Here is an 8,765-nt window from a genome sequence, read left to right as displayed (position 1 = left end):
TCAGTGAATATATTCAAGACAGGAATTGATAGATTTTGAGATATTAAAGAATTGAACGGATATTGTGATAGTGTGGGAAAGTGGCATTGAGAGAGATCAGCCATGATCTAGTTGAATGGCAGAGCAGGCACAAGGGACTGAATGGCCTACTCCTGCTAACAAGGCAAATACTAAATACTATGTTAACGGATGCCCTTTACCCTAAACCCAGAATCGATTAACATTAAACACGAATTAACAGGCAGATTGAGGTTGACAATAAACTATAAATTGTACATTAAATAGTAGATATAACGAAGACAGATCTTATGAATTGGCTCGCTGTCCATTCAGCTTCAATACAATCAGTCACAAAGTCCCTTCAAGCACTGCCTTCCTCACAGATCCTCATTCCAGCTTCTCTTCTATAGTTTGACCGGAGCCTCAACCAACAACAGTGCAAAACACAAGCTGCACTGGCATAGACTTCACCAAGAATGGTGCAGAACCTCCTCAACTTTCCTTATGATGGTCTGGGTGAGGTACCAATGTTAACTTCACACAGCAAACAGCTGCAGCAACTATATCTTTGCTTATTCTGAGTTTCTGGCTCTAGCGCCTGTCTTCTTCAGCCTGCCTGTACTGCACCACTGGACTCATCTACTTCCACTAAGTTCTGATGGCAGTTTTGGTTTGCAATCTCAGTTTCAGTCTTAGTTCCCCGAGAAACTGTGAAGGTCACTTTGCTTCTTAGCTTCTCTACAATTGGGGTCTGTCTTAAAAAATACAAGTTCTGAAACCAAGGATTTCATTGGATTCAGTGTAATTGTGGGAATCGATGTTGAGAATAATGGTCTGGGTAATACTTAAACCCCATGATGGAAAAGATCAAAGTGTTTTTTTTTCCATTGAACTCGATTCTTCTGGAGTTCAATGTTCAAAAGGAGGAAGAGGAATTGAAATTACAAAAGGAACAGAGAACACAGAAAAATATGTCAAAGTGAGAGGCACACAAACAGGTCAGGAATGAGACAAGGAAACATTTGAAAGATACAAACACAATGCATTGGAAATCAAAATTGTTTGTGGCCCAGATCAGGCAGTGGGAAGGCCTGCGAATCCTGGAGGCCTTTCTGGAATAAGTAATGTCCAGGAAGATATCTTCTTTCCTTCCAATGGCTGCTTCAGAAACTTGGCGAGGAGCATCGGAGAGAGCTAACCGGGCCAGTCAAAGCTCGGCTTCTAACAAAGGAGGAAATTTAAAGACCTGGAATAATCCTCTTCTCTTTTCTCTTAGTTTCTGCACAGCCATTAGTCCCAACACCTTCCCAGGAGCTTACGTACCCAAGCTCTGCTGGAGAGGACAGAGATGCAGCTTTAGCTTCAACCCAGACTTTGACACAAAACTGCTTTCTGTGCACCAATAATTACTGAATGTGTTGGAGAGGCTGCTGGGGAACATAGCTGTTTGTCAAAGACTGCAGCGGATCCACGACCAACCTGGGGTTCTGGAACACAATACCAACATCCTGCAGTCAACCAGAGATTGCGTGGTGATCTCAGGGTTCCTCTGACTGCACCACTTGCAGCCAGAAGATTGCAGGCAGAATGGAGCGTTTCCAAGATTTTAGTCAGAGAGAGGTGACGGAAACAAGGAGAGGAGATTCATTGGGTCACAGATCAGCTAAGATGTAAATGAGCAGTGGCACAGACTCAAGGGGTTGAATGCCCTCCCCTTGTTCTATGTTTCTTCCTATCTGTTCCCTTTAAGATTTCAGCAGATGTTCAGCAACTGTAGGCAATTTAAAATCAAGCAACAAAAACTACAAGCAAAGTGTATTTGAAAACTTTGCTGCGTCTGAAATCAAGATGCTTTTAAGTAGTGGTTAGTCTTGATCTGCAATACTCCTGGTTATTGGGTGAGTTGAGGAGATATTGACGGTAATTCCATTTCACAGATTCCTACAGCCCCTTTCCCCTGCTGTTTGCAGTGGGAACAATGCACGACAATCTAAATTGACCCAAGAAAATGATAACTAATTGATCTTTTACAGGAGATTAGTTGTTTCAATTTTCACCTCTTTACAATCCTGATCAGAGATACCAGTCCCATTGTGTCAGCGAGTGGTCACACCCAGGGGAAGCGCTGATTCACAGCACAGAGACACAACCTTCAATCAGACAGTAATTTATCTGATTATAAAGTTCGTCCTTTTTCCCATCCAAACCCAGCACCCACTTTACCCCCTCATCCCTTTACACTTCAGCTAATAAATGAATCCGTGACACCAACAATCTAATTGACGCTTTGCAAACATGCACATAGTTGTTGGAGGCCAAAATCCCAGAGACTAATTACATTACCAGAATAGCATTCATCTGTATCTTGCGAAATGCTCCAAATCTATTATTAAACTATCCATTTCTGGAAGAATACAGTTGCTATTTTTACAAAATTGCTTTCTCTAATTTTCAGTCCAAATCCTGGGGGAGCCTTTAACTTGTTTATGATTATAACAATCTTAATAGTCCTCATTAGATAAATAGTTACAAAATTAGACTGTCAGACCTGACCAGTCTGTGTCTCTGCTAACTGTACCTTCAGCAGCCTCCACAGAAAGGAAATTCCTTTTCTCAACAACGTGGATCTGTTTGTAAGATTTCACTGCCCCAAGAAAATGTCAACCTGATGTCATTCTGTGACAGCAATACCTCATCATTTCCACAACAGCAGACTGGCCAAATGATGAGCGGGATTTCATAGAAACCCTCAGCTGCAGAAGGAGGCCATCCAGCCCATTGAGCCTGCACCAACAACAATTCCACCCAGGCCCTATCCCCGTAACCCCACATATTTACCCCGCCAGTCCCTCGAACCTACACATCCCAGGACACTAAGGGGCAATTTAGCATGGCCAATGCACCTAACCCGCACATCTTTGGACTGTGGGAGGAAACTGGAGCACCCGGAGGAAACCCACGCGGACATGGGGAAAACGTGCAAACTTGACACAGACAGTGACCCAAGGCCAGAATCGAACCCAGATCCCTGGAGCTGTGAGGCAGCAGCGCTAACCACTGTGCTGCCCATATTTGACACATGTGCCTGTACCTTTTAGTTTGAAAGCATAAAGAGGTCGGAATCAGCTAGTCACAAGCCTTTCTTTAACTTTGACAATGAGGTGAGGGGATTAACTGCTGCAAATAAAATTCTAAAGCATTTCTCTTAGCTTTGAATGTGAAACTAACAATTAAGAGGAAGACCTTAAAATCTAATTAATTCCTGGGGTTATCTTCATATTGAGTTGTCACACTCATATCAGAGAATATTTGTTGAGGATTCTGGTTAAAAGCTGCATTAGAGAAGATTGTAAAAGATCCGAACAGGTTCTTTTTCTGATTTTACCCATTGCAATCTATCAGAGGAAGCATCTCCTGATATTGCCAAACTTTGCTAATTAGCTAATCAGCTGGCAGCATCACCAATCACACTGAAATGTTGAGTCAGGAATGAATCACTAGCGTAATTTAACCAAATTAGCTCAGAATGGATCAGTATTCGAACTGGAAACACAACACTGATGTCACAACAATATTTTTTAAATATATCACAACGAATGAATAAAATTCAAGTCACTGATTTGCTTCATAAATTCAATCATGTGACACAGGTGAGTAAAATCACTTAGTTACTACATCGGTGACAGCCTCATTAACAGGTGAGTGCCATTTGTTGTGATGATCTGATAGGTGAAGAGCCCAAAGAACTATTGTCCCAGTTGGGACTCGTGTCCAAGAAGGCGAAACCCTGGACAGCGACAAATAACGACTTCAAATGGTCTCCGTTTTCATTGGAAGCAAGGTATTTGTTGCTGTTTAAGGAGTAGAAATAGTAAATAGTAAGGTTTGCCTTGGTATGTTTGCCATTGGCATTGTGATTATATCAGCTTATTATTTTAATAATTTATCATCGTGTAAAAGCATTCAAGCTTTTAACCTTGGGAGAAAAAAGGGGGGAGCTGGCTGTCTATCCTGTTAATGGGGTTGCAATGGTTTTGTGTCAGGATTGATTGTGGCAGTTTGTTTAGTACAGGTGACAGTTCATGGGGAATTGGCCACCTTCTCAACTTCACTGATGAAGAAACAAGCCAATTCCGCTATCCTGTCAGCACTGAATTCAAAACCATGTTTCAGTAGCACCGATCTTGAAGAGACTGATTAAATGGACTGAAATTATAATATTTTTAGATTGTTATAATATATTTGTATAAATTGTTTAAATAAAAAGAAAGTTGGGACTTATGTACGCCATGGAGTAGTGGCTTTACTTTATGTTTACCAATAAATTCTGTTCCTTTCCAAAGAAACCCACATCAGGGGCAGATTGTACATTGCATTGGGAACCAGGTGAGGTGGTTGATGATCAGCCCATGGTCAGTGGATTGATAAATTTCACCTGGGAGTCAGGTCATTTATTTGTCCCTGGGTTTGAGGTATTTGGTGGCCAGGCTTTTAATCTCAAGAGTCTCAAATTCACTCTGTCAAACACAGCTCCATTGAGGTGGGTCAGTGCCTGGGTCTTTCTCAGTGTCAGGTTTAATACTGCAAGATTAGCAGGTGATTCAGTACAATTGAAAAGAAGGAAATCTACACTTAGAAGGACAAGGGCAGCAGATACACCACAAGTTCCCCTCCAAGTCACTCACCATCCTGACTTGGAAATAAATTGGCTGTTCCTTCACTGTCACTGGGTCAAAATCCAGGGACTCCCTCCCTAACAGCACTGTGGGTGTACCTACACCACATGAACTGCAACGGCTCAAAAAGGCAGCTCACCACCATCCTCAAGGGGCAATCAGGGATGGGCAATAATGCTGGCCCAGCCAGCGACACCCATATCCTGTAAATGAATATATTTTATAAAAAGACCTGGGCCTTTGTGATACACCGGCCAGAATTTTACCGTCCCACCTGCCACGGGAATTGTAGCGGGCACGGGACGGACAATGGAAAGGTGCGTTGACCTTGGATGAGTGAGGCCATAAAATCCCGCCCACCATCTCTGTGAAACAGTGATTGGAACACTTCCTATTGGTCCGAGCCAATAGTAGGTTCTCGAGAAACACGTGTCATGTTTTGGGGCTTAGAGTCTCTTTGGCATAGAAATATAGAAGATAGGGGCAGGAGGAGGCCATTTGGCCCTTCGAGCCTGCTCTGCCATTCATCACGATCACGGCTGATCATCCAACTCAATAGCCTAATCCTGCTTTCTAACCTTTGATCCCATTCGCCCCAAGCGCTATATTCAGTCGCCTCTTGAATACGTTCAATGTTTTGGCATCAACTACTTCCTGTGGTAATGAATTCCACAGGCTCACCACTCTCTGGGTGAAGAAATGTCTCCTCATCTCCGTCCTAAATGGTCTCCCCTGAATCCTCAGACTGTGACCCCTGGTTCTGGACTCCCCCCATCATCGGGAACATCCTCCCTGCATCTACCCTGTCTAGTCCTGTTAGAATTGTATAAGTCTCTATGAGATCCCCCCTCATTCGTCTGAACTCCAGCGAAAACAATCCCAACCTAGTCAACCTCTCCTCACACATCAGTCCCACCATCCCCAGAATCAGCCTGGTGAACCCTCGCTGCACTCCGTTGAGGGCAAGAACATTCCGGAATCAGCCTGGTGAACCCTCGCTGCACTCCGTTGAGGGCAAGAACATTCCGGAATCAGCCTGGTGAATCCTCGCTGCACTCCGTCGAGGACAAGAACATTCCGGAATCAGACTGGTGAACCTTCGCTGAACTCCGTTGAGGGCATAGAGAGTGGGAATTTCACCTATGACTTTGCTGGAACTGATAACCAATCAGAATTCTCTTTGATATCTCAGCACTGGAGAGGATGTCCCACTTTTGTGTCTGGAGTAGAGTTTTCTGCATTTGCAGAAAAAGTTCATTGTTTTTCAATTGCTTATCTCTAAATTTATTCAACACATTCACTCTCTGTCGCACACCTCCTCCATGGTTATTCTCAACACCAGTGCCCCACAAGGCTGTGTTCCCAGCCCCCTACTATACTCCTTATACACCTATGACTGTGTGGCCAAATTCCCCTCCAATTCGATTTTCAAGTTTGCTGATGACACCACCGTAGTGGGTCGGATCTCAAACAATGATGAGACAGAGTCCAGGAATGAGATAGAGAATCTGGTGAACTGGTGAGGCAACAATAATCTCTCCCTCAATGTCAACAAAATGAAGGAGATTGTCATCGACTTCAGGAAGTGTAAAGGAGAACATGCCCCTGTCTACATCAACGGGGACGAAGTAGAAAGGGTCGAGAGCTTCAAGTTTCTCGGTGTCTAGATCACCAACAACTGACCTGGTCCCCCCCCCCAATGCCGACACTATAGTTAAGAAAGCCCACCAACGCCTCTACTTTCTCAGAAGACTAAGGAAATTTGGCATGTCAGCTACAACTCTTACCAATTTTTACAGATGCACCATAGAAAGCATTCTTTCTTGTTGTATCACAGCTTGGTATGGCTCCTGCTCTGCCCAAGACCGCAAGGAACTACAAAAGATTGTGAATGTAGCCCAATCCATCACGCAAACCAGCCTCCCATCCATTGACTTTGTCTACACTTCCCGCTGCCTCAACAAAGCAGCCAGCATAATTAAGGACCCCACACACCCCGGACATTCTCTCTTCCACCTTCTTCCTTCGGGAAAAAGATACAAAAGTCTGAGGTCACGTACCAACTGACTCAAGAACAGTTTCTTCCCTGCTGCTGTCAGACTTTTGAATGGACTTACCTTGCATTAAGTTGATCTTTCTCTATGCCCTAGCTATGAGTGTAACACTACATTCTGCACTCTCTCCTTTCCTTCTCTATGAACGGTATGTTTTGTCTGTATAGCACGCAAGAAACAATACTTTTCACTGTATGTTAATACATGTGACAATAATAAATCAAATCAAATCAAATCAAATCACACACCCGCGTTACAGAATGCTCGTGTTCTAAGGAGCAGGGTAAGTGTTGTAAAGTAGATTCTGTATAGTGTTATAATTCAGGTCAGAAACTCCAAGGTGTTTTATGAAGTCAGCCTAGACCATTTTGCACTTTGAATTTGGCACGGGTAAGCACACAATGTTTCACTCCAGGTGTGATTCAAGTGAGCCACTTGGGAGCTTTTATCAAACAAAGTTTATTTAAAAATACAGTTGAACTATAGTAAGAAAAATCAGCAAAAACTTTTCCCAATTACAAACAGGAAAAAAAAATTATTATATAAACCTTAACAGCTAAATATACTGTTCTAAACCAAATATCCCTTCAAACATATACCCTGTTGCAGACTTAGCACAGAAAACAAGTATGCTCACATGATGCTGGACCTTGCAGCTTTCCAATACTGGCTGTGGAATACTCCTTTGGGTATGGAATTGAAATGCTGAGACTTTCTGGCCCTGCAACTTGCCGTACACTTTGAGACACAGAGACACTACTTGCCTCTGGCTTCTAACTAGACAGCCACCGACAGCAGAATTTCCTACACCAGACAAAAAGCACTGCTTTCAGCCTGCAGTCCAAACAGCTTCTGCCAAAATGAAAGTAAAACCCTTTGAATTTCTCCTGTGTGAAAATAAACTGTCCAAAGACACCTAGCCTGTCCAACAGTTGCAAACCAATAATTCCCAAAAAGGGTCATAAAACTCCAGGACACTGTATTAGGCCTGGATTAAAAACAAATAAGACGCCCATTCTATTGCTTCAGCAGCAATAAAAGATACGGGTGCAGACATCACAGCAACAACACAAAAATACCCAGGCCTGCTTAAAAAAACTGCAGAGAAACTTGATTAAAATACATTTCACAATCTACTGCTCTAAACAATATGATGGGATTGCTGACGGCAGCTTTACTCAGTGCCTGGCATTATCTTACACTGTCACAGGCAAACTCATTCCAGAAAGGGAAGACTGGAGGTCTGTTAGCAAGTTAGCAAGCGCTTGAGGAAGCAGCGAGTGCAACACACGTGAGAGAGAGGGTCAGAAAATGGTGGTGGAGTTTCTGAATACTGGAGCGATGTTTTGAAAGATTTGTTGCTGAAACAAAGACCTCAGGGAGGTTCTTTGACAAATCAACACCAACACTTCTTGAAGTTATTGGAAGGTTTGTAATATCTGGGAGTCCATGGCAGAGAACATATCCATGTCACCCCCCCAATCTGTGTTACAGACAACTCAGCATGCAAGAATTTGCTCAAAATCTTACTCATTCTCAGTCCGTTCAGAAATACTTTACCATTTATTGATTATTTTCAACTAATTTGTTGTTTTTTGGTGTTGGCGAATGTTGGAGAAATCTGTGTTAGAGTCACTAATATACTAGCAGCACCGAGTGAAATGGCCTCAGGTCAAACTCTCAGTCTACCAGGGAAACTGTTTACATGAAAACAGTATAAACACAGGAGGAGATTTAAATAAGTACAAGCTTTGAACAAGAATTTCTGATTTAAACATGTATTTTGGATTTTAAAATGTATTTTAGCTGTATTTTTAAAGTAATTGTACACTTCAGCCAAAGGCAGGCTGCTGCGAGGAATGATGGGATGAAGACTCAGCAGACAAACCACATTCTTTGGAACAATGAAACCACAGAATGTGCATAGTTTTATCAGCAAAAGTTATGAACAGTTTGGTTCCCAAAGCTACTTGATGAACAGGACTGTTCAAGTTGTCCTGATAAGACAGTTCTGCTCAGACGTGAGAATGTCAGC

Source organism: Mustelus asterias, chromosome 15, assembly GCF_964213995.1.
Source record: "Mustelus asterias chromosome 15, sMusAst1.hap1.1, whole genome shotgun sequence".
Lineage (NCBI taxonomy): Eukaryota > Metazoa > Chordata > Chondrichthyes > Carcharhiniformes > Triakidae > Mustelus > Mustelus asterias.
The sequence above is the reverse complement of the archived record's forward strand: the minus strand, read 5'-3'. Positions refer to the sequence as shown.